The following is a 26,630-nucleotide window of genomic DNA, read 5'->3' on the forward strand; positions in this document are numbered from 1 at the left end:
CGGCTCCTCAGCTGCCACCAGCTCGGGCTGCACCCCAAACCCCTCATCTGGGGCTCCCTCTGCCCGCCCCAGCACGGGGACACCTCCATGGGGTGGGGAGCAGCAAGTGAGGGGACCACGGCCACGGTGGGAGTAGCTGTGCTCCTCAAACAGGGCCAGGGACAGCGCTGTGCCAGAAATCGCCCACGGCACGGCTGGGGGACAGTCCTGCCGCCGCAGGTGCTGGTGCCACGCTCGGGGAGCCTTGGCAGGATGGCAGGGACACGGAGCTGGCTGGAAATGGGGACAGCCTCTCGATCATACCACCCCGCGCTGGCAAATTGCCGTGACTTAACAAATTCCCACTGCCGAGCTGAGCTGTGGAAATCGCTCCAGTGCACGTTCCCAGCCCCCTGCACATGTGCAGGCAGTGCTTTTTGCTTAAGCCACATTTTCCTGCGCCGCTTGCAAGGCGCCTGAGGGGTCACCTGGCTGCAGGGGATGGCGGTCAGCGGTTCCCCAGGCAATGCCACCTCCCTCAGGAGCCAGGACTTGGCAGCCCCTGCACCCTGCACCCAGCCTCAGTGTGGGCTTCACCTGAATCCCATCCCATCCCATCCCATCCCATCCCATCCCACCCATCCCATCCCATCCCATCCCATCCCATCCCATCCCATCCCACCCATCCCATCCCATCCATCCCATCCCATCCCATCCCACCCATCCCATCCCATCCCATCCCATCCCATCCCATCCCATCCCATCCATCCCATCCCATCCCATCCATCCCATCCCATCCCATCCCATCCCATCCCACCCATCCCATCCCATCCCATCCCATCCCATCCCACCCATCCCATCCCATCCCATCCCATCCCATCCCATCCCATCCCATCCCATCCCATCCCCAGGGAGCTGTTTCCAGCCTGGCAACCCCCTCACCCTCCCCAGGCATTTGGGATTTTCCAGGATCTCTTTGTGCCTCATGTGATAACATAGCAAGGCTTTGTAGTAGATCAGGAGGGTCTGGAGCAGAATCCCCCCCATCCTGAGTTTTATCTCCTGTGGGATTGTCCCGTGGGGTGAGATCTGCCCACATGGGATGGGCTGCTCCTTGCTTTCCTTCCCCAGAAGAAAAGTGGACAAAATCGAGCTGAGCATGAGACTTTACCCAGGGCTGTGGCAGCTTTTGTGGCCTGAGACAAGGACCTGAGCAATCCCCATGGAAAATCCCCGTCCCTCAGCAGGGAGCTCGTGCCACTCCGTGTCCCCACACACCCAGGGCCGGGAGGGGACTGACAAATGACCTGGGACAGGAGTGTCAGAGATACTGATAAAAGCCATTTGTACGCGTTCCAGAGCCCATGGGCACGGCAGGATCGCTCTCTGCCCAGCAAGGAGTCGTTCCCACTGAGCTTGGGATGGAAGGAGAAGGGGATTTGTGTCCAACAAAACCCAGAATTAATGGGATGAGTTTCCAGAAATTAAGAAAAATGGAGCAGCTCCTCCTCCTCGGGCTGACCTCTGGGGGCACCAGTGCTCAACCCCTCCTGTCACCCTGATTTTGGGGACACGAGTGGCAGGGCCAGGCTGGCACCTACAGGCAGGAGCAGCAGGTTTTGCAGAGGAGGGGAAGAGCTCTGAGGTCTGGGCCACGCTGTGACAGCGTGGGTGTGCACTCGGCCCTGCTGCAAAAATCAAGGCTGGCTGGTTAATTAAAGACTTGGGCCCCGAGATCTGCTTATTCAGGTCTGTGGTAGCACTGCCATAAAATTGTCACGCCCCATTTCCCGGCAGGGACTGAGGCAGCTCCTGGAGGAGCCGCTGGCCTCGAGTGGAAGGGGCTCCTCTGATCCCCCGGGTCATTTCTCATGTGCTGCAGCATCACAGGCAGCTTTAGTCCTGGGCAAGCTCAGCAACAGCTTTTACCCTGTCCAGGTGGACCTCAAAGCCTGATTTTGGGCATCCATCCTTCCCTCCATCCCTCCATCCATTTGTGAGGAGAAAGCAGCCGGAAAACCTTGGAGCTGGCCACAATCTCCTCTCAGTACATCCAAAAAAGCCACGTACAAACACAACTCCCCGTGGGATGCGCCCACTGCTGGGTGACACCCAGAGCTGGGGAGCTCTGGCTCCTCATGCTCCCCAAACCAGGGGGTTTTCACCCAAATCTGCCTCGTTCCTGCAGAAGCAGGCAGCTCCCTCTGCCTGGGCATCCCCGTCAGCATCCCAGCCCCTCATTCCTCGGCTCCAGAGCCGCCCCCAGCCCCGCTCCGCACCACATGACCCCGGGAGGGGCGATTTGGGGTGGGGGAGAGCAGAGCAGGGGAGGTGGGGGGTTGCCATGTATGCTTTTTATTTCAGTAATTCTTTTATCTTGTTCTCGCACCCTGAACAGTATAAGCGTTCATCAAAGTAATTGACGTGGATGAAATTAGCGCTTCCTGCTATGTCGGACAGATAAACTTTGCTGAATATTGATTTTGCACAAAGAAAATGACATGTGCTTGGTCCTCACCCTTTATCTGGACGGAGCAGGGAGATGCTGGGGGAGGCAGGGGGGAAGGAGGCGAGCCTCCGCTGGAGAAGCATCCATAAGAATTACTTTTATCTCTTCTTCCACGAGAAGACAACAGAAGATAAGGCTGGGAGACAGTGGGGAGGGAGGTGAGAGGGGGATAAGGGAGAGGAGCCCAGCAGAGACCTCTGCCGTGGGCTGGGCGCCCAGCTGGAAGGGGCTGGGGGCTCTTTGTGCGTGGCTGCCCTGGCGGGCGCAGGACTTGGGGGAGATAATCGAGCTTTTGAGGGATGGGAGATGCCAGGGAAGAGCAGAGAGAAGCGTGGGGTTGTCTTTCCCCTCCGCAGACCCTTCCGCGGTGTGTGAGAGGGCTGGGGCTGTCCTCGGGGGGCAGCGGGGTTCTCCTGGAGGAGGGGCAGCTCCCTGCGGGGAGGGACACCCTGAGGGACACGGGAGGGGGATGTGGCAGCCCCTCCGTGCCCCTTGGGCTGGGTCTGCAGTGCTTGGGAACGCTGGGAATGGTGGGAACATCTCCAGGGGGAGCAGGGGGGCTGTGGGCAGGGAAAAGAAACCCACGTGTGGGCAGGGAGCGCTGCCAGGAGGAGATTGGACTTTGGAGCCACTGAAAAGCAAAGCATCTCTGCTTGATCCCATCCTTCTGCTTCCCCCTGCCAGGGATCAGCCAAAAAAACACCCCAAAAGGTCCCTCTGCTCCCTCAGGGACCAGCCCTGCTCCAGCCCCGGCACAGCAGAGCCACATCCAGCCCTGAGGTTCTGGGGAAAGGTGCTGCGGGGAACAAAGCTTTGTTTTCCCAAAGAAAGGGGCAAAGGTGGCCTTGGAGAAGCACGTGGGATATCTCACGGGTGAACAACAAACCAGCCTTTGATTTTTTCAAAGGCTTCAGGGAAATTCATTCATCCGTCCAGCTTCTCCTGCCCTCGGTGCTGAGCCCCCTGGGAGGAGGCAGCCAGGGTCACCTGCTGACTCAGGCTGCCAGCTCCCGGGGGCACCACCTGCCAGTGGCACCCGGGGCTGCTGCTGCAGAGTCTGGCACCCCTGGCAGCACGGCCTCGCTCAGGAAGTGCTCGGGGCACTCAGGGGAAAGTCCAAAATCTCAGAGAGCCGTGAGGATGGGTGTGGGGAAGGAGAGTCTGGGCAAGGAGCAGTTCCTGTTCCCTGTGGGGACCAGAGGGGATTTTATAGCTCATTTATGGATATTTCATAGAGAAAGGCTGAAACAGGGGCATGTAGAAAGTGATTATCCTGAATTTCCCACCTCGTGCTGAGTAGAGCTGGGCATGGAGCAGAAGGCAGGGGGAGAGGCCAGGAGATGGATTTTGGGGGGAATTCACCCCTTCCCTGAGCACATCCACCCCCATGTGGAGCCATGAGTAGAGATGAACATTTTAGTTCAGTTTTGAGGGGAAAGCGTGGCTCCGATGAGCTTCTCTGGGTGCTGGTGGCAGGTCCTTCACTGTGATTTACTGAGAGGTGGTGCTGTGAAGCTCCAGCAAACCCCTCTCCCTCAGCAGCTTTGCAGAGGACAGGTTCTTCCTGTACAAGGTCCCCTTGGCCTTTAATTATTTTCTGCAAGCTAAACCACAGGTGCTGGAATATTTTCCAGACATTTCCAAGGACCTGGGCTCAGCACCCCCTCACACTGAGCTGAAAAATCTGTGTTTAATGGCTAAAAATCCAGAGTGTCACTGGTGGCCTGGGGATTCCCCAGGTGGAGCTGAACCCCCCAAAGACCCTGAGACCTTCCTTCAGTCTGGCTGTGTTGGTGAAATTCTCTGCTGGGTCAACACCACCCCCCAGCTCCCCTGTTCCCCAAATCCTGCTGGGGGACAGTTCAGACCTTGCCAGTGCAGAGCCAATAAAATCTACGGTGTCCCAAACCACTAAAAATGAATCCCTAAAACGCCGTGGGGATGAGCCAGCCCAAGCCAGCACTCATTTAACTTCCCACCATCCCAACAGCAGCTCAGGTCACCAGCAGAGCATCCAGCTCCTTCAGTTTTCCTGGGAATACCCACACCTGACCCCATCCCACAAACCCCCTTCCATCTGGGGAATAAGGAGCCATTTCTGTGACTGTCTCCCCAGGGTGATGTTCCCTTGGGAAGGCTCCATTCAAACCCTTTGCACCAGCAGAGAATCCACACCTCTGCTGGATTTGTTCTGCTTCCCACTTCCCATGGGGGGTTTCCTCCATCCCTGGGAAAAGGGAAGATGGGTTTCATCTCAGCTGCATCATTACAATTTCTGACTTCTCTTTTTTGATTCCTCCCCACCCCGCCCCAAGACATATTAGGCCTTGGGAAAAGAATAAAAAATGCAGCCTTTGGTTGCTGCCTGTATTTTCTAGACACAGTGCCCTGACATTGAGAGCAAACAGTTATTAAATAAACGCATTGTTAGGCATGCTTTTAGTCCTGACACCTCTGGTAAATCTGCATTTATTATTTAGTGAATTAAGTGGCTTTAAATCAAGTTATAATCGGTGGGTGCCCTTGTGCTGGGTATTTTATATCCTCCTGTGCATGCTTTGTTTGCAATTTCTGTACTATTTCTTTAGGTGCATTATATATTTTCCTTGAAACAGCATCACACGCTGCTCATGTGGGTCCCCAGTTTCCCAGGAATGCCATTAACAGTTTGATGTCCAGCCCTGTCCTTGTTCCTGTCCCTGTCCCTGTCCTCCCCTCCTGTCCAGGTCCATCCCATGAAAAGAGACCTTTGTAAAATCCTCTTTATTGCTCAGTTTCGTTGACAGCTGCCCAGTTTGTGGGTTCACAGCTTGGAAAGGTTTTCCTGCAGGAGACAGAGGATGTTCAGGGATGCTCATGGACCCCAGGATAGGTGACCCCAGGGCTTGTGATGCAAAGGGAAAGTGTCACCTGGCATCAGCCCGGCTGAGCCTGACCTCAGCAGCCCTTTGGGTCTCTCACTCCACTTTCCTTCTGGTGAGAAGGTGCTGGGGAGCAGAAGCTGAGTGAGAACTGGGTCACCTCAAGCTCAGGGTGGTGTTTTGGCCACCTCAGCAGCACCACAAATGCCATCTGTCACCTGCCTATGTATGAGGTCCCTCCTGCCTCCTCCCTCCTTGGGCTGGAGGTCTTTTTCTCTCCCACATGCCCAGCAGCAATGTGGCTTCCCAAGGAAGGGGACACTCCTGCTGGAGGGCTCTGTCCCCTCCAAGCCTGTCCCTCTCCACTGTCCCCCACCTGCCCAGTGTCCCTGGGAAATGCCAAGCACAGCTGAGGAGGAAAGAGCCCCCAGCTGCTCTGTGCTCCTTCCATCCCATTGCTCCCCAGGCTGCAGCCACCCCTCCTGTCCCACCCCTGTGTCCTACATCCTGAGATCCTCCCCAGTTCAGGCTGGAGCTGCACCTCCACCACCAGGTCCTGCCCAGAGGTTCCCTGCAGCCAGAGCTGGGCCTAGCACTGCAGCTCCTGCCATGGCCCGTCCAGCCTGAGAGCACCGGGCATCCACCTCTCCAGGGGGTGGGATGTCCATCTCTCCATGGCATGGTCACCTCCAGCTCCCTAGGATGTTGTCACGTCCATCTCTCCATGGTGTGGTGACCCCCATCTCTCCATTGTGTGGCCACCTCCATCTCTCCATGGTGTGGTGACCTCCATTTTCCATGGTGTGGCCACCCCCATTTCTCCATGGTGTGGTGACCTCCATTTTCCATGGTGTGGCCACCTCCATCTCTCCATGGTGTGGTCACCCCCATCTCTCCATGGAGTGATCACCTCCATCTCTCCATGGTACGTTCACCTCCATCTCACCATGGTGTGGTCACCTCCATCACTCCATGACATGGTGACCCCCATTTCTCCATGGTGTGGTCACCTCCATCTCTCCATGGTGTGGCCAGCTCCATCTCTCCATTGCCTCTTCTTGCCTGGAACGTTGAGGACAAAGCCTGGACACATCACCCAGCATGGCACCACCCTCTGTGCCCAGGATGATGCGTAAGAATCATCTCACTCAACTTTTTGGTGTCCTTAGTGAGCTACCAAACCCTGACCTGGCTGAGCCCTGCTTGACTCACAAATGTGTAGAGGAAAGGGCTTGACCCAAACCCCATCATTTTCCAGGGTGATTTCCCAGCAGCCTGGCTGGAAACCCTGCCCTGCCTCCCCTCCTGGACCCTGCCATTGCCCAGGTGCTGCTCTTCCTCCCCTCTGTCCTGACACCCAGCTCAGCCCCACCTTGGGCGTGCTCCTGGTGCCTGTGCCCACACACTGCCCCTCCTCATCCTACCCTGGGGTTGCTGAATCCCATCTTCCCCCCACGACCTCCCTCCCTCCCCGTCCCCCTCTGCGCCTGTTTTCCCATTTATCTCCTTTGCCTGGTGAATATACATAAATATGAGCAACTGTGTCTGCCAGTGACCTTACCTGCCCTGACTAAATTCATGTAGTGTCTGTGAAGATAATTCGAAAGCCATAAGAAGATAATAAAAAAGGAAAGATAAAAAAAAAAAAAGAAGAGAAAAAAAAAGAAAAAAAAAAAAGGCAAGCATTGTGGTTTGTATTCTCTTATCTAACCTTCTGCAGGCCCCGGGTGGGAGTGCAGTCCCTCGCTATTTAAAGGGATGCTGCAGTTGGGAACTGCACGAGGCAGCTGCTCACAGGGAGAGGGATGGCACAGCCACGGGTGCCACCAGAGACAGGGCTGATCCTGTCCTTGTCCTCTCTGCAGTGCTCGTGGTGTCCCTCTGGGTGGGGAGGGGAAATCCTACTGCCAGCAAAACCCCCTCCAGGAATATCAGCCTGGCCTGATCCTTCCCCGTACCCAAATCTAAGGGGATATCCCAGCAGGGAAGCCCATGGAGGCAGCAAATAGATGTAGGACCCCAGCACGAGCAGCTGTTACAAAGACTGAGCTTGGAAGGAGAAAAACTCATCTCTGGGTGTGATTTTTATGGGATTTTTCATCTAAAAATCCCGCTGCAGCTGAAGGCAGGAGAGGGCATTGATTGCAGGGACAGAGGGAATTATCACAGGCGTCATCGCAGCGGTGTCATCTTGGAGCAGAAGGGCTTGTCAGATAGACGGGAGCCAAAACGATCCCTGGGAACAAAATACAGCAACGAGACCCTGAGGAGATAAAGCAGCAGGCTGGGGAGAGAAATCCTGAGATTTCCCCAGCTCCAAGGAATGCTGCAATCTCTGAAATCGCTTCCCCATGGAATTAAAGCTCTGCTGTCCGAGCTGTGCTGGGCCTGGCTGTGCCCATCCTGCCCTGTCCTTGAAGGCACGAGACTCATATCAAAACCAACCCAAGCAACCCCCAAATCCCTCAGAACTTTGCCCAAAACTTTGGGTTTTCCCCCCTGAGCTTTGCTGCTGGGATCTAAGCATGATAAGCCAAACCATCAGAGAAAAAAAACTTTGGAAGAAACAAAATAAAACCTCAATGTGCAAACAAAATTTGTGGTTAATGGGGTCACCACAGCTCTGGGTCTTGGTCTAGCAGGCCTCAGCTGTAAGGAGCAGAGGGATGCTTGAAGGGAGCCAGGTGCTCATCCTACGATGCTGAAGCACCCAGAGCTCCCTGGGTGAAGCTTCTCCCTTGGTCTGAGCTGCTGCTGCAAACCCCAGTTCCCAGAGGAAGAGGAGATGAGGGAACACAAAGCTCCCCCTCCTCACCCCTCGCAGCCAGGGCAGCAGGTAGGAGCTGACGGAGAAGATCCTGATGGGAAAAAGGACAGGGACAGCCCCGGGCAGCGAGGTGAGGGACACCCACCCGGGGGACACGGGCCATCCCCCGTCCCCGCGCCCACCCCCGGACACGGCGGGGCCTTTCTGCCGCCTTTGTTTGGCAGCTCCGGAGTGGTGTCGCCACAAAGGCGGAGGTGAAAGGGGTTAATTCGGGGGACAGAGGTAGGATGTGAAGATGCAGAGCGGGACAATGGGCCGCCTTCCTCTTTTGTCAGCGCGGCCATTGTGCCGCGTGTGAAAAATGAAATCTGTTTCATTTTCCTCCCAGATGCGATCGGGCGCCTCTATTTAGAAGCCATCAAAAAAAGCAATCCAAGGGCTCCCGGGGGTGGGGGGAGATCCAGGGGGGTGCAGGCCTGCCAGACACGGGTGTGCCCCACCCCACAACTGCCTTCCTTTTTATTTATTTGTTTATTTATTTATTTGGCATTTAACATTAATTTGGATTTAACCCACTCCCTGCCTCCGGTGCTCAAGTGGCTGAAACAATGCTGGAAGTCAGCAGGGCGAGGTCTGGGGAAGCACCAGGGGCTGGCAGGAGCAGGGCAGAGAGCTTGGGATGAGCCCAGCTCCCAGCTCTCCATGCTCATCCCATGGCCATCACTCTGGATGTCCCACCTTCAGTCCCCCTCTATTTTTGCAGCTCCGGAGCAACTGATAATCAAAAATTCCCCTTCATCCTTGCAGAAGCAGATGAAAGTGGAAGGAAACCCAGTCCCACTGCTCTCTCCCCCCTCCTGTCTCTCCCCAAACCAATCCCTGGGTTTGCTACCAACGTGAGAAATTTTCACCTCCAGAGAAGGTGTGAAACTTGGCAGTTTTGTTCCCTCCAAAGGGAATTACAGCCCTTGCAGAATGCAAACAAACAAACAAATGCAAATTAACCAGGAAAAGCACGAGGTTTTTTTCAATACACGTTTTAACATTTGCCTCAAATTAACAAATCCAGCTGGAAACTCTCGAGTTGTATTTTTTCCCATCCAAATCCACAGCTGGTTATCCCTTGAGATGCTACTGTGGGTGACACTCACCTGGCAGCAGGAGGTGGTGGGCAGAGCAATCCCTGAACCCCAATCTGCTCCAAGAATCACCCCCCCCCCCCGCCAAAAAAAAAAAAAAAAAAAAAAAAAGAAAAAAAGAAAAAAAAACCCACAAAAAAGTAGAAGGGAAGGTGGGCAGAGCACGGGTTCTGGAGAGGGGAGCTGGAGTCACCATCCTCCTGCTGCTGGGAGCTCCCTCCTGCTCAGAGCAGCCATCTGAGACCAAATGAACTCATTCCAGCCATGCCAGGGGGCACTGGAGACCAAATGAACTCATTCCAGCCATGCCAGGGGGCACTGCCAGCTCTCCCCTGCGTCCCTCAGGGTCCCCATCCCCTTTGGCTGGGCACGGCCACGTGGACAGGACCGTGCTGGTCATCTCTTCTGCACAGCCACCCTGGCCAGCCCCATCCCTGGTGTGATTTGGGATCTTCCCCTGCCACTGGGTGATGAGGGACACTGGACTGGGGTCAGTGCTGGTGGCAGTTCTGTGAGGGGCAGGTTTGGTAGCCAGGACACCTCCAAATGTCCTTTCAGGTCTGTAGTCACCACGTCAGTGTGGTGATGGGGAGGGAAGGAGGCTCTGTGGGGGTGACAGACATGCCCAGGGCTGCGCAGGGATCCTGGGGGATCCTGTCCAGGGATCCTGGAGCGAAGAACAGGATTTATCTGCTGCTGGGGCCACCGGGCCTCTCAGCAGCTTCAGTCCTAGCCAGGGGACACATGTCCCGCTCCTCATCCCATGGCCAAACACCCACCCACCCACGGACACTGCAGCCACCACAGGCACAGTTTGGGGCTGGAGGGTGACAAGAGGACGTGACTCAGATCCAGCCTCCTTCTCCCAGCGACAGCAGGTGGGACTGGAGGGAGGGAGCACAGGTCAGGACCATCCTCCTCCTCTCCTCCTCCCTGGCTCTTTGTGCCAGAGCCGGGCAGATGGGTGTCCCTGCCAGCTCGGTGGCCACAGCCCCCTCCAAGGCCGGCTTCATCTGCCAGCCAATAACCCCGTGCTCCCCTGCACCTCGGCATTGTGCCCCACACGTGTCCCAGCCTTCTGGCAGCCCCGGGCCGGCTCCATCCCCTCGGCATCCCGGGAGAGGCGGCGACCGGGACCCCGCGGCCGGGGGAAGGCAGGATGGCAACTTGGCGGAGAGACCGTGGGTGTCAGATCACATAAATCAAGCTCCAGAGCCTTCCTATTTAACACACGCTTCCCCTTCGAGTTGTCAGTGAAACCGTTAATTAATTAGCTAATCCCGCAATGAAGTGGATTCTAAATGGATCTCCCCTCCCTTCCCCCCATTTAGGTAATTACTGCTGAGGGAGCTTTTGTCAGAGTAATTTTCCAGCAGGGACAGCCCCGGCTGGCGGAGGGAGATGAATTTAAAGCGGGGGGGGAAATAATAATGCAGGAGGGGGGGATAAAGGAGGGCTCTTCCTGCAGGGCAGCGCACTTTGGAGCCACAGCAGGGCCAGGACAACTCTGTCCTGGCCTCTCCTGGCCGAGGAGGTGACAGCACAGGACATGTCCAGCACCCACAGTGTGGGAGACAGAGGGAGAATGTCATCCCAGCCTGCTCCAGGCTGCTCCTACACTGGTGCCACAGCACCAGCCCAGCTTCTCTTTGCTCACACACAGGCTCCATCATCTCCCTGCCTTCCCCAGGACGGGTCCAGGCTCTGGACATTATCAGAGTGCTCCATCCAAGGCCGCTGAATGGGACTCTGAACAACCTGGTCCAGTGGGAGATGTCCCTGGCCATGGCAGGAGGGGTGAAACAAGGTGATCTTCATGGTCCCTTCCACCCCAAAGCCCTCCATGACTTCCTGATCCCTGCAATGACAGTGGTAAAGTCCCTGCAGGCTTCCCACACCTGTCACACCAGGTCACATCAGGTCACACCAGGTCACACCTGCCTGTCCCCCCTCACCCAGCACCTCCCAGCTACACCTTAAGCCCCTCTCAAGAGCTCCCCACAAGAACCTGGGCAGTAGGAACGAAGAAAAAACCCCAAAGCCTCCAAGGGGGTTTCGTTTCCAAGCCAAGCAAATGGGGATGGGGCTTCCATGGCTGAACCAGCCAGGAAGCCTTAGCCCAGCACCCGTTGGGGCATTTATTTCAGAGTCAAGGCACCAAAATGGCACTGGCACATCAGGAGCAGCACTTCTCCTTCACATCTTGCTCTTTCCATACCCCTGCACAGCTCCAAGTCCTTTTTTGTTCCTCACTATGTCAAGCAAAGTTTCTGAGTGAAGATTTTTCAAAGGCATGCCGGGTTTTAGATCCTCAGCTTCGTGTCCCCAAGTTGAGCTGTGTCCAACAGAGATAGGGCAGGAGTGGTGCCAGCTGCCTGCTGCAGCCCAGCCGCCTTTGAACTGCCAGGCTCTGCTCCGAGCCGTGCTCCAAATCAAAGGATCCTGCTGCAAAATCACAGCTCGCCTCTCATCTGGGGGCAGAGAAATCTCTGGGTGCTGACAAATCCCACAAAGCTGCACATCCGCCCTCCCCCAGCCCATTCCCAACCTCCAGGCACCAGGGGAGGACTGAGGGCTGGCAGGAATAGGAGTCTTGAGGATTTCTCCCTCATCCTAAAAATCTCCCTGGAGTATTTCTATGTGCTGAGCTGAGGGAAAAGGGTGAGAGCCCCTTCCAGTGGGTACCAGAGCTTCCAAGGAGAGTTTGCTCCTCACTACAGGAAAATGTGTTCGCTGAAGGGAGGTTGTTCGAATTTAACAGGTGCCTGCAGCCTGTCTGTAGGGCAAACATTCCCTTCTCTTCAAGAGGTTCCCTGAGCAGCCAGCCTGCACCTGGCAAAGAGAGTCACAATTCCCATCCTTTCCTACATACTAATTTCCCCAGGGACGCAGAGCAGCCACATCTCCTTTTGGAAGCTCACTTTATCCAACCAGGCTCCCAGAAAAACCTAATTACTACCCAAAATGACCTGAGAGAAGCATAGGTGGTGAAGGCAGAACTCCTCTTTCTGACTTTGGGGGTGCAACCAATGGGGTGGTACAGCTAAAAGTGTTTTAATACCCTGTTTTCCTAAGGTTCTCCCCAAATACAGCTGGGGGGAAACAGGGATGCAGCTCTGCAGTTTGTCATGGCTTAGTTCTGCTGGTGGTGCAGGACTTCCCATCCTTTCATATGGATTCTTCTCTTCCAGCTGCCTGCAAAGTCTGGCAGGGCCAGCTCTGGTTCTCTTCCCAAGGAATAGATTAAACCTCAGCATTTCATTCTAGAAACAAAAAATGAAATTAAAAAAAAACATCCCAGGACAGCCTGGAGAAATGCTGGAGGTAGCCTGGGCACAGGACCTGCTCTGGGGTGTTCTGGTCCAGTAGTGTTGAGGACCCCAGAGATGCTTGGGAGGGGATCAGAAGGCTCTGCTAAGAGCATGGAAGATCTTTTATACGTTGTTGTGGAAAATTTGGGTGTTTTCAGAGTTAAGGCAAGGACATCTGAGAAGCTGAGCAGGACACAGTGGGGTAGTGGCTCAGATTCGGGCTGTAAAATCAAAAACTAAAACAAGGCAAGGGCTTAACACTGCGCTCAAGGGATGCTGTCCTGGGCAGCAGCATGGATGAGACGGCATGAGGGGCACTGCTGACTCCTGATGGGAAATGTCACCCAAAACCCCACCCCAAACATGACCCCAAACCCTGCAGCTGGGCCAGAAGTGCCTCTGTGGAAAGGTTGCTCCCACCAGGACAGCAGGAGGAGAGTGAAACCCAGCCCAGTTGTTCTCCATCCTCCAGCCGCAGTGCCAGAGGCTGTGCCTGGTTTTAATCACCTGCATCTCCCCTCTCCCTCCTGACAGAACCGAGGGCGCTCAGCCGGAAAATGAGCGCCCAGGGTTGAACCCGGCGGGGCATTGGGAGCCAGCAGAGAGGCAGAGCAGCCTGGAGCTGCTCCGTGGCACTGCTGCCGTGCCCACCGCGGCTGTCCCTCCCTCCCTCGGGGGCAGCCCGCTGATCCTCGCTGCCAGTGCCCAGCTGCGCTCCGGTAAATGGCACTGCCAGCCCCACTCCGGTAAATCCGCGCTGCCAGACCCATTCCACCAAATTCCACTCTGCCAGCCCCACTCCGGTAAATGGCACTGCCAGCCCCGCTCTGGTAAATCGCGCTGCTAGCCCTGGCGCTCCTGCCCCACTGCCGGGCAGCTGGCGTGGGCAGAGGTGCGAGGTCAGTCAGGGTTTGATGGGCCTCCTGCGAGGAGCTGTGCTGAAAGGTGGCTGCACAGGAGGCCAGAAGGGAGCACATGTCACCGCCCGGGCTCCGGGCTGGTTTCAGTGACACTGGGATGCTTCCCGTGCTTCCTGTCGCTTTCTCAAAGCCATCTCCCCTTCCAGCAGCGTGGCAGGGACTGCTGTGGCTTCAGCACCCGTGTGCCTGTGACTCGAGTGTGGGTGACACACACCTGGGTGCCCAGGGCACGAGGTTCTGCCAGGACAAAGGAACTGCTGCTCTCCACACAGCTGCGAGCACAGAGCCAAGCAAACCCAAATCAGGATTGGCCCTGGCTCTGACTGGGGTCTCCTGTACTGATTTAGGGCTGAGCAGGAGAAGGCAAAGATGTGTACACATTTACAGCACTGTGATCAGGAGAAACGCAGTGAAAACACAGCCCCAGGACCATCACGGTCCTTCACATCCCTTGTCCAAGCAGAGCTGGAGCCAGGTACCAGACACCTCACCACTGGGAAAGCACGTTTCCAAGCCACAAACAGCAATTAGTGACCAGCTGGTCAATGGTTGGTCTTGGTGATCTTAGAGCGTTTTCCAACCTTGAAGATTCTCTGATTTCAGCAGAATGGCCTCACTGCCATCCCAAAATGAAAAGGGTGTTATACTCTGACTCAAACTTAACATTTTGGAGTTGCTGAAGCATTTTGGCATCTGAGTGTCCCCTGTTAAATATACTAGATTTCATTACCATTGCCTCTTCATTACCATAACTGTTGCAGCCTGTAGTGCCTCCACACAGCTACTGGTGACTCTTCTGTATAGAACAATGTCTGGGGAACTTGGTGATTTCAGGTTGGTTCCCTGTGTCTGGCAGTTTGATGACTTCAAACAGCCACTCTATTATCAGGCACCCTCCAGTCAAGCAAGAAAACCTTTTCCCACTGCTGCAGCCAAGGGCTCAGTGTTGTGTCCTTACCAGGGCCACTGGTTACAAAGAACCATCCAAATTTAAAAAAGGCTTCTGAGCCATATCAGAGCTGAAGTCTCACCCACTCCTCTGCAAAACCTCTCCAAAGGGAAGAAGGAGCCGCCTCTGCCTCTGTCCCACAGCGGCTTTCCCTCCTGCACCCCTCCATGACCTGGCTCATAACCCGTCTCATGGCCAAACCCACAGGGAATCAGGGCTGTGCCCACCCTGATCAGCTGCCTGGAGCCTGGGTGACATCCCAGGAAAGCACTGCCCAGGCTGGTGTTTTGCCACACTTCTGAGGGCTGGCAGCAGAGGAGAGCTTGGCTGCAGGGGAGGCTGCTCCATCACCTGCCCGCCCTGGGCACCTCAGCTCCCAGACTTCGGGGGAAGAAAGGAAGAACGGGGGATGTGGGGAGAGCAGAGGGCTGGTGCTGAGCTGCACGTCCGGGGGTGAAGCAGCATGGAGAGGAGGTCTTTGGGGACTTGGGATGCGAGGTTTGCTCTTGCAGACTGAATCAAACGTTGGGAAGCTGGTGAATTAGCTCTGTTTGCTGAGCAAACGCTGCCAGGGAGGGATAGGCAGAGCAAGAGTGTTTAAGCACACAGTCCTTTATTTGCTAGCAAACATCTCCAGCTCCTCCTCTCCCTCCCCTGCTCCTCTGCATGCCTTCCGCAGCTTGTGCTCCAAAGAGGCTGGATGATGCCTTCCAAGAGGAGGAAGAGGGGGGAGATCCCCCTGGGAGAAGCATTTTCTTTCACCAAGGCACCTGCACCAGAGCAGCCAAGGGGGGAGTGGTGGCTTGGGGTCGGAACATTTTGTCCAAAATAACTGATTAAATACACTCGTGTTCAGCATGACTTCCTGGGGCTGTTTTTTCCACCTCAAATGAGGGTTGAGCTCTGGATGGAGACACTGAGGGTGCTGCAGGACACCAGGCAGCCACAGGGACTTGGGTGAAGCTGGCACTGCTAAAGACTTGGGGCTCAGCTGCAGAATTGCCCCTTGACAGTCAGGATTGGATGAGGTTTTTTGGCCTCCATTGGGTTCTGATGCTGATCTCAAATCCCTCTCCCAGCTGCAGTTCCAGGGGAAGAAGGAACTGAGCTCTTCTGGAGCTGCTGTGGGAATATGCCCTTGTCCCTTGGCTAGAAGCAGCTGTGCCAAACTGAAGTGCCAGGTTCTCTGTTTTGCTGGGCCCATGTCCAGGTACAAGATGAGAAATGACATCTCTCTGTCACTGGGACTGACAGGTGAGGGTGGGGCTGCACAAGAAGAATCTGGAGGAAGAGGTGAAGGCACCAGAGAGGTGAATTCTACCTCGGGGCCAGGGGTTGATCAGCATTCAGCTCAGAGGGAGCTGCCAAAGGTGCTTTCCTTGAGATGTTCATCATTCCGTCTGCTCTGGAGTGCCTGCACACTGAGTCCCTGGCTGGGCTCCACCAGCCCCTCTTTGTGTGCACAGAAGTGGGCCTGCACCTGATGGGCTGAGAGCACCACTGGCAGCTCCAGAGTGACCTCAGCCAGACCCTTGTCCTGCTGCCGGGGACTTCTGAGGGGTTTTCCTCAAGGAAGAGGAGAAAAGATGGAACCTGTGCTGCCCATCATTTTCTGGCTCCTAAGCAAGCCCAGACACATCTCTGGAAATTCGTGCTGCCCATTCACCCTGAAATTCCTCCCAATTACCTCATGATGTCCCACATCCCCCACTCCTGGGTGTTCCTAAACCTCCTCCCACATTCCTCAGGCCTCCCCACCACGCTCCAGCCTGCTCCAGCCTTTGGCCAACAAACACGTGGCACAAATCATCCTCCAGCTCCTGCAAAAAGGCTGGGGCCAGTTGCCACCTCCATTCATAAAACATCCCCCTGCCACCAGCAACTGCTGGACCAGCTTTTATGGAACAATCTTAATGTTCATTCACCCTTTGAAGGCCAGGTGCTTGGACAGCAGCTGTGCTCCACACGCTGCTGCCTGAATTACTCCTGGCTGGCAACGTGCGAATCATTCATTATTAAACTGCTCATGTGCTCGGCCCGAGGCTTAATCCAGTGCCACCACCGTGGATACAGGAGAAATCCAGCCAGCTGGAAAAGCAGGAACAGCCTTTGTGCCTGCCTCTGCCAGCACTGCCACAGCCACAGCAGTGCCACAGCCACAGCAGTGCCACAGCCACAGCAGTGCCACCACTCGTGGCGGTGGTGGTGGCAGCTTTAATGTGCCTCCAAGGGAAAGCTGTGCTCTGGCACCTCCCGTGGTGTTGCCCTGATTTTTAAAAGTGTTAAGTTTTCTTTTATAGTTCTTTTGAAAGTTTTAAAGTTCTCATAAAACTTCTTCAGCCCTGTGATCTGTTTACATATTTCTACTGGAGTTCTCATGCACTGTTCATGTACATAATGATTGTTTTGCATTCTTCTTTGTGGGAGGAGAGAATTGATGGACTGTTGGTTTGACCAGTGTGGCTGGAGAGGTGGTAATTCCATCCTCCAATCCACAGTCACCTCTGGAATTCTATAAATATCAGATGCTCGAATAAAACGCTCTCTTTTTTGGCCTTTGAATTTACCAAGAGTGTGTGTACTTACTTCGTGTCCAATAGCGACACCGTGGCACCCCAGAGGAGGGCCATCAGAAATGGGAATACACCAAAGGAGGTGTCTGGAGGTGTAGGTTGGTGGTGGTGGCCACTCCTCAGTGCAGAAGTGGAGCAGTGCTCGTTTGCACCACCCGGCAGCTTGGCCCAGCATTGGGAGCTTTGTCTGGGATTAGTGGAAGGAATTGTTGGGGAGGGGAAGAGTCTCATGACCCCGGGCTGGCTAATGCCTTGCTTTTCTCTGGTGGATGCTGCCGCTGGGAGCTGGATCTAATCAGTCATTGCAGGAAATGCCTCGGCTTCTCCTGCTTGGAGGGGAAGGGAGGAGATAACCCAGGCCAACGTGGGAACAAACCCTCTTGTGAAAGCAGCTCCTGATCCATCATTTGCTCTGCACAGGAGCACGTTCCCAGGCACACCAAACCATCCCAGCAGGCTTGGACAGGCCACAGAGCTCCCTCCCCACAAAAACAGCCGGTACTGCTCTGACTGTCCCAGGCAGCACCAGCCACATTCTGAGGAGGCAAAGGAGCCAGGAGAAGGGATCTTCCCTGTGCCTCATCACTGCTCGTGGCAGGGGAAGGGGCAACAGGAACCTTCTGACCCCCAGGCAAAGGGGAGCTCAAAGCACTGTCCTAAAACAGCCCCAGACACAACCAGGGCGTGAACCAGACCCAGGCTCTTCCCAGGGGCAGGGGAGAAGCTGCTTAGAATAGATCCGAGGTCCATCCAGGAGGAAGAACCAGAGACAGGCAGACCTACAACACAGTCCAGGGAGGAAACAAAGGCACAGGGACATCCTTAAGTGGAGCTCCTGGGCCTTAGGCACAGGTGGGTGACCCCACTGAGGCTGGTTAGAGCAAGGTTAGAGCGAGGCAGTGCTCTTGGGGCCCTGTGAAGGCTCATCTTTGCATCCTCACTCCCTCCCCATCAGGTATCAACTCAACAAAGATATGACCCCCACCATGAGATCTTTTCATTTCGGTACCTGGCCTTATCCCCTTTTCTTTTCTTTTCTTGCAGGACAGCACGTTGAAGGGGTCTGGTCTTTCAGGGCAGAGGGCTTGGCTTGCAGAGGGAGCTCAGCACTGCCATGTAGCCCACAGTGAGATGAGCATGTGGAGCTGGTGCTCTGCAGGAACCTCTGGTTCCTTGTGTGGGTGACATCCCTGTTTGCAGGATCCCTCCTCACAGCCTATGGTGGTCACTCCAGGTCTCTCTGGCCAAATCTGTGTCTCTCACTGTATTTATTAGTTGGTTGGGACTAATTAGCTAAAAACCCTGACTCCATTCAGTGTTGGGGCCGTGTCTCCAGGCTGAGCTGTTCAGCTGAGCTCTGACAGCAGACACTGGTGGCTTTCACTCACAGAGCTGCAGAGCACAGCCTGTTTAGCTCCAAACACCGTGGTGGTGGTCAGTGCTCAGACAGCCCCAGGAGCTCCTCCCTGTGAAGATGCCTTTGATTCAGCATTACGGGCAAGCCCAAGGCTCTGATTTACTCCGAGGTCAAAAGGTGGGACAGGAGAAGAGGAAAGAATTTATCACCTCCTGTGCAGAACCAGCACTGGGAAATCTCTCCCTGTGCTCCATCATCTGCAGTGCACAGCTGGCCACAAAGGCACATCTCCCTTGCTGTACTGCAGCAATGCCCTCCAGGACCAGGGCAGAGCACACACGTGTTTTGGTGGCCTAACACCTTTACAGGTCTGAATCATGGCATGGTTTGAGATGGAACAGATCCTAAAGCTCATCCAGCTCCAAACTCCTGCCATGGACAGGGAAACCTCTTGCTAGGTCAGGTTGCTCAGAGCCCCATCCAGCCTGGCCTTGCTCTTCTTCCTCTCCCTGTGCCTTCTCCAGGCTTTCCGGATGCCTCCACCAGTCCCAGCTTCCCAGGCAGAGCTGGAAGAAGGAAGCAGTGACTGGAAGGTGAGCAGGGACATCGCAGCTCAGAGAATTGCTCCACAAACACCAGGTTTGGTCCAAATGTTTTTGCTGCTGACTGGCTGTTTGCAGATCTCGTGCTGGTTTAGGGCATTGGTTTTCACCAGACTCAAGTACAACTCAGAGAGAAACCCACTGGGAGTGGGTTGCACATTCCACTGTCCCTGGGAAGCAGTGCAGGAGCTCACCCCCACTGGCAGATGTGACAATCCCTTCCTCTGTTCCAGGCTTTCTATCTCCAGGAGAGCCAGCTGGGTCTGGCAGCGGCAGCATCCCCAACCCCTGAGCAGAGCCGTGGGCCAGGATGGGGAACTGCTCCTTCTGCAGAGAGCTCAGCATGGTCACTGCTCTTATCAGCTACTGAAGGCTGATAACCAGTGACCCCAGCCAGCGAGATCACACCTGAGGCTTCCTGTGGATAAACCCCTGTGGGCTGAAAGGGCCAATGCAGCAGATTCAGTCTGTTCGCTGCTCTTGTTTCCAGCTGAAGCTGAGGAGCTGCCTGAGCTCCTGGGACTAAATCATGGGCAAATGAGCCCTTCTGATCCCAGAGAGCTGGTGGGTGAGAGCCTGGGCATTCCCACCCCTGAGCTGGCAGCACCTTCCCTGAGCTTTGCAGAGGGTGGTTCACAGCTGCTGCTCAGAGATGTCCCCTCTGCAGGCAAGTCTCTCATGGCTAATCCTCCTCAGTGCCCAGTGCCTGGAGGGGCCTCTGCTCTGCTGGCCTGTGTGCCTGTGCAGGCACACCCACCCCCGGTCGTGGTGGAGTCTCCAGCCCATCCTTGTGTCCTGGGGACACTTCCCAGCTCCAGCAGCCCTTGGACAGCCCTTGGTGTGAGACCTGTCTGCATCCTCCAAGGCTGCCTGGCTCCTCAGCCCTTTCCTCCTGAAGGACTTTGCCATGTGCCCTGCACCTGAACAGGGCACATGGAGCTGAACAGACTGTGGATAAATCTTCCTGGGATCAAAACCCACATCACAAAACGTCAGGGAGAGCCCCCGAAGCCCTCCAGGGTGGTTCAGGTGTGTCCAGATGCACACACACACACACACACACACACACACTCTGCTCCCAATCTCCTCTCCCTCCTCCTGCTCCTTCTCCCTCTTTCATCCTTCTGAAAGGAAACCTGATGGTTTCTGGGCTTTGTTGGTGGTTAGGAGGACACTGGATAAAGAGTCTGAGAAAGTGAAAGAGGGTGCACAGGGCTGCAGGAGGAGAAGGAGGGCAGAGCAGGAGAAGGAGGGATTCTCGGTATCTACAAGGGAATTAAGGCTCTTTTACCAGAGTGAAGAAATCAGCTAAAGAATGGCAGGCGAACAAAAGCAGCAAGGCTATGGACAAGTCGCTCTGAATAGATCCAGATCCCCTTAAGTTTGTAACACCCCCTACACACTTCTTTTTTCCCCTTCCGCCCCCCCTTTAAGCCTTTGCTCCTCACTCCTTCCAAGAACAAATGCGGAGCAAGGGGAAAGAAAAAGAAAAAGAAAAAAAACCACACCACCACAAGGGAGGGGAGGAATGGAAGAAAGCTAAAAAAAATCAAATAAAATAAAAGGTAATCCTCAGCCACTTTGCCCCTCTGGGGGCTGCTCTGGGCCAGATTAAAGGTCCGGTGTGAAACCATTCTGCTATTCAGATGCGATAAGCAGGATTTACAAGCAAAGAGAAAGAGAGAAAAGAATGGGCGAGAGGAGAAAAGGAGAATTATTTGTGTCTCTTAATACTTGTTAAGCACTTCTCTTTTGCTAGACCAGACAAGACACAGCTATGCTCAAAGTCCGTGCACAATCCTGCCCGCTTGTCCAACACCCCCCTCTCCCTCCCTCCCTGCCCTCCACTTTCTTTGCTCTCCCCCTACCCCCCTCCAAAGCAAGCAGGCAACACTTTGTTGCTACTGAGCTGAAATTGGTCTCCTCTCCGCGCGGCACACAAAGAGAATGGCAATTAACCTTCCTGTTCCCTGGTGACAGCGATCTAATCAGGGCTGCGCCCAGGCACTGCCAGCGGCCCCAAGGCAGCGCCTTTGTGCGGGGCGAGGAGCGGGGAGGGGGCTCCGGGCACGGGATTGTGCCAGGCTTGGCTTGGGAGAGAAGGATCCAGCACTTGGTGGCTGCTGTGGGTGAGAATGGGGATCAGCAAGCTCCCCCAGAAATCAGAAACCTCCTCTCTGGCCTCTCGGAGCAGGCCACAGATGCGCTCCAAAGGCTGGAGCAACTCTCAACCAAAAATTCCGACAGAACCGGGGCTCAGCCTGGAGGAGAAAAGGAGATCTCGGTGCCTGAAGGGGCTCCAAGAGAGCTGGGAGCAAACTTCAGCAACAGGACGAGGGGTCACGGTTTTAAAGTAAAAGAAGGAAGATTCAGGAGAGATGTAAGGAAGAGGTTTTCTTGTGCTGAGGGTGATGAAGTGCTGGAGTGGTGACAGATGCTCCACCCCTGGAAACACTCAAAGTCACTCATGGGGCTCTCAGCAGCCTGATGGTTGGTCTAGGTGGTCTTCAGAGGACACTTCCAATCCAAACCACTCCTTGATTCCATGAAATTATGTGCAGAAACCCAGTGCAGACCTGGCCCAGGCTGCCCCAGTTGTTGGTGGCCCACTGGAGGCAGAGGCAGCAGCACGAGGCTCCAAAGGCACTGCAGGAGGTGTCTGGGGGGGACCTGGTGAGCCCCCAGGTACAGCCAGGACCATCTGAATGGTCCAAGTGGTCCTCAGCTCCAAAACCAGAGTGACCTCTCCTCAGCACTGCTGCTCATGGGAGATGAATCAATCCTCGCTGCTTCTCCACGTTCCTGGGGACTGGATGATGGGAGAACGATCCCTGTGGGAGGAAGGAGGAAAAGGCCAGCCCAGCCTCCCACCACCAGCACTCTTCTCTCGAAGAAGAAGGTGCTTCACAGGCAAGAACTACATGCTGAGACCCGCAAAAAAAATCCTTGGGTTTAAAGCTTCTGTAGAGGCTTTTTCCTTTCCTTTTTCTTTTTTTTTTCTTTTTTTTTTTTTAAGTGGAAACTAGGGTTGTTTGAAAAGCCACAACCATCCTTTACAAGAGAACCACTATTCACCAGTGACACTTTTCAGCAATACTCCTCCACTCCATGCTTTTTCCATTTTTGTGAGGACTGGGGATGAGGAACAGCCAGTGCATTACTAAACCACCGAGATGTAAGTGCTGGGTTTGTGCTGCATTTGAGGGAGAAAACATGAACCTCCTGAAGGTCAGTCAAAACCAAAGAAATGTTTTCTTTTCTTTTTTTAAACCTCTGAAAAATCCCTCTAGTGACCAGCTCTCTAATTGTGGCAATGAATGAGGCAGAGGTCTCTGGATCAGCCTTTTGCTTTCTGATTAGCCTTACCTTAGATCCCAGCAAAGCAGGAAAATGATAGTGAATTGTCCTCTTGCAGGCAAAAAAAGAAACAAAACAAAACAAAACAAAAAATCCACACCAACCCAATAAATACCACCACTACACCTCAAAAAAAAAAAAAAAAAAAAAACAAAACAAAAAAAAATCAATTCACTTTTTTTTCTTTTCTTGTTAGTTCTAAGAAAAAAATATCTTGAAACTGTTGCTAAACCGGTGACAATTCACCTCTTCCTCATGTATTAGAACTAAATTTTCTTTCTGTGGCCAAGCAGAAGACCTGCACCTACAGCTTGAGGACAAGCTGATGGGCGATGGATATTCCAGCTTGGAGATTTGGCATCATTGCCCATCCCATCCGTGTAGGAACCTTGTCCATAAAAACCAATTCCTGATAATCTTTGTCGTGTGCAGCTTAAAGTTCGGAGCCTTCTGGTGGCGAGGGCTCTTCTGATTGTCCTCTCCAAGGCTTGACACACCTCAATGACAACTGCGACCCAAAAAGGTGCCAAAATCTGGAGTTTCCTAACCTGTTTAGAGGCCTCCCTGCTCCCTCGGAGCGGATTGAGGGAATCCTTCCCCCGAGCTCACCCAGGACCGAGTCGCTGCTCTGCCTCTCTGCTCCGCAGCGCTCCGGGGGATGATTGCATCCACCTCCGAGAGATAGACACAAACATCTCAATTACACCTGGGGAGGAGCATCATTCAGCCTAAATTGATTCAAACAGAGGCAATTAAAGCAAAACTCGGCCCCCCGCTGGGACGCCGAGGCGCGGCTTATTTTGAACTCATAACCACAACAAAAATAACCATTACAGGGCAGGGTGGCACCGCTCCCCCCGAGCCGGGTTAAGCTATCGGGGGGGATGTCGACCCTCCCCCGCAGCCTCTCGGGGCGCGGAGGGGCCCTTCAGCACCATGGCCAGCGGCGGGGCTCTTCCCTGTCCTTGCCCTTCCCTCTCCTTCCCTCTCCCTGCCCGTTCCCTGCTCTCTCTCTGCCCTCTCCCTGCCCTCTCTCTGCCCCTTTTTGCCCTCTTTCTGCCCCCTCCCTGCTCTCTCCCTGCCCGTTCCATGCCCGTTCCTTGCCCTCTCCCTTTCCCCACCCATCCCCGGCCCTCTCCCTGTCCTCTCTCTCCCTGACCGTTCCTTGACCTCTCCCTGCCCATTCCCTGCCCTCTCCCCACCCTCTCCCTGCCCTCTCCCATTCCCTGCCCATTCCCTGCCCTCTCCCTGCCCCTGAGCCCGGCGCTGCCCACAAGGGACGCTGCTCGTCCCGCTGCACCCCGAGCCAGCGGCGCTCCCAGCGCGGCTCCCGCGGAGTTTCCTCCGTACAAGGCTGAGGTCATTGGGATTGTTCTGCCTGGAGGACACCAAGGAGATACTCACCGAGGGCTGCAGCTTCCTCAAGGGGGGCAGTGGAGGGGCAGCTCTGATCCCTGCTCGCTGTGAGCCGGGACAGGACCCAGGGAATGGCTGGAGCTGTGCCATGGCAGGTTTAGGCTGGAGATCAGGAGAGGTTCTTCCCCCAGAGGGTGCTGGGCACTCCCCAGGGAATGGGCACAGCCCCAAGGCTGCCAGAGCTCCAAGGGCATTTGGAAAACACCCCCAGGGATGCCCAGGGTGGGATTGCTGGGTGTCTGTGCAGGAACAGGGGTTGGACTCCATGATCCCTGTGGGGCCCTTCCCACTCAGGATACGTCATGGTTCTGTGATCCCTCCATCCCATCACAGTGTCATGGCCAGGGCTTGCTGAATGCTGCTCTCCCAGGATGTTCCTCCATCCTGGGCTGCGTGGAGACTGGGTGGATCCCCAAATCACCAGATCAATGGCTGGGGCTGGGAGGGAGCACTGGAGGTCACCTACCCACCGCCCTTGCCAAGCAGAGTCCGCAGAGCACCGCACCCAGAATTGTGTCCCCACAGCTCTGGGTACCTGTGGACAAGGAGACTCCGCCAATCCCTCTGGACAACCTGAGGGAATTCTGAGGGAATTCTCCCCAGCGTTCAGGTAGGATTTCAGTTTCAGTTCCTGCACCACCGAGCAGAGCCTGGTCCATCCTCTTGTCACAGGCACCCACAGGATCCCCTCCCAGCCTTCCCTGCTCCAGGATCGGATCAGCGTTGCTCCGTGTGGAGAGCAAACAAGAAGCATCAATTAGCAGTAATTACCACCCCCTCCCCATAACTTAAGAGGCTAATATTAGCCTTCATTTTTAAGAAAGGTAATTTGACGACCATAAATTACAATTATAAAAACTTCATTAGAGTCGGTAGCAATCCATCCACCATTGTTCTAATTACACACTGTAGGAGTAATGAATGCTAATGGTTTAATGTACAATAATTACCACAATTGAAAAATAATAATAATACAGAACAACCTCAGTTACCCAAATGTCATGGGGGACATGGAATGGGTTGGGGTAATCGTGGTTTCAGATAATTGAGGGGCTCTTCAGCGTGATTAATAGGTGATGTGACCTCTGGGTGGGGAATGAGGAGTTTTAAATGAATGCAGCGTGGTCAAGTGAGGGAAGGCAGCGCGCAGGGAGGAAAAATCAGGCATCTTCTGTCTTAGCTTGGAATTTCACTGGACATTTTCCACTTGATGTAAATTCATTGGGTTTGCAACTGAACTGTGCCACCTCCTGAAGATTTCTGTGTGTGGTTGGCAGGGTTTTAAAGCAGAAATTCGGGACCGTGTTCGAAATGATGGGCAGAGCACAATTCCAGCCCCTTGCAGCACAGAGACCACAGTGGATGTAGGTTTCTTCAGGTGGGATGAGGCTTGAGGAGGTCTGTAATCCAACCCTTTGTCCAAAGCAAGCCCAGCCCTGGATTCAGAGCAGGTTTTTCAGGCACTTGTCTCAAACCTCCAAGGATGGGGATCCCACAGTTTCCTTTGGCCCCTATTCCACTGCTCATTTATTCTCATGGTGAATTTTATTTCCTTATATCCCATCAGATCCTCTTGGAGCAGCCCAGGCTCAGGTATCAATTCCCACAGCCCTTTAGCCAGCCCTGGTTTCGTAAGACATCCCTGGAGGCTGAAAGAAGATCCCATCCGTGTCCCAGGGACTGATTAGGAACAATGAATTCTTGATGCGCTTCCTCTTTAATAGCATCCTAATTTATAAAAACGCAGATAATATATCAATGGAAATTAACTTCACACTTTCCTTACCCTGGCAGGTTGAGCTGCAGGTGAGTGCAATGTAATTAAGAAATTAAAAGGTAATTTCCACATATGCTTTCTGCTAATCTAACTCGGCAATCATTTAATTTACAGCAGGGGGACTGGCAAGGAGGGAAGCCAAAATAAATAAGATAATAGTGGGTTTAATCGCTCTGTAGAACGGAGAAGGAGTCGAGAGGTGTCTGTGTGGAGCCACAGTGAGAGGTGAGGTGACCCTGCCGGTGCTGTTGATTGAAAGCTGGGCTTGCTTTTAATTTCACTTTCCAGAGTTCAAACTCTGAGCCACCCAAGTTTTCTGATTTCTAAAATTAATTTTTTAAAAGTTAGCTTTACATTTCCCCTTCAAAATTTTGTTCTATTTCCCACAATTAATTGTTTCCACAGCACCTGACAATTTTGACTTCAAAATCTCCACAGAAGAGCAAATTTTTTTTTTTCTGCATCACTGAATCCTTTTCCATTCCCAGCTGCTGAGGTGTACAGAGCAGTTAACAAGGAGTAGCTTTGCACTGGGAAACCCCTGGGGAAACTGAGGCACTGATTGACCAAATGCATTTTCTCAGCGGCTTCAGCCCCCAGCGCTGCTCACAGCCAGCGATTCCCCTCCCTGGCCCCTCCATCCCGCACCTCGCTGTGCCCCGGGGAGGATGCAGGGATGCAGGGGAGAGGATTTGGGCTGGAACACCTGGAGCCATGCATGCCAGAGCCGCCTCAATAGAGGCAGCAGCTCCAGCCGCGGGGCCTCAGCAGGGGATGCTCCTCATGGAACTCCGGCTTTTTGTTCCCAAACCTGAGCTGGGCAGGGGGGCTCTTTCCCACCCCCTGCTTGAGCCCGTCCCCTCCTCCACCCCCTGCGCCCCTCCGCGCAGAAGCTGAGCTGCTTCCTCTCATTCCCTGGGGTCCCAGAAGCATTCATATGGGAGCTTAATCCTCCAGAGATGTGGGGACACGGGATTAGCGGTGGTCCTGGAGAGAGGAGGCCCAGCTCCCCTCCCAGCAATCACACCACGGTCCCAGACCCTCCTGGAGCCCCTGTCCTGGGACAGCAGGATAGCACGGACCAAGGCACCTGTGCCTCCGTGCCAGGAGGGC

Source organism: Anomalospiza imberbis, chromosome 18 (assembly GCF_031753505.1).
Source record: "Anomalospiza imberbis isolate Cuckoo-Finch-1a 21T00152 chromosome 18, ASM3175350v1, whole genome shotgun sequence".
NCBI lineage: Eukaryota > Metazoa > Chordata > Aves > Passeriformes > Viduidae > Anomalospiza > Anomalospiza imberbis.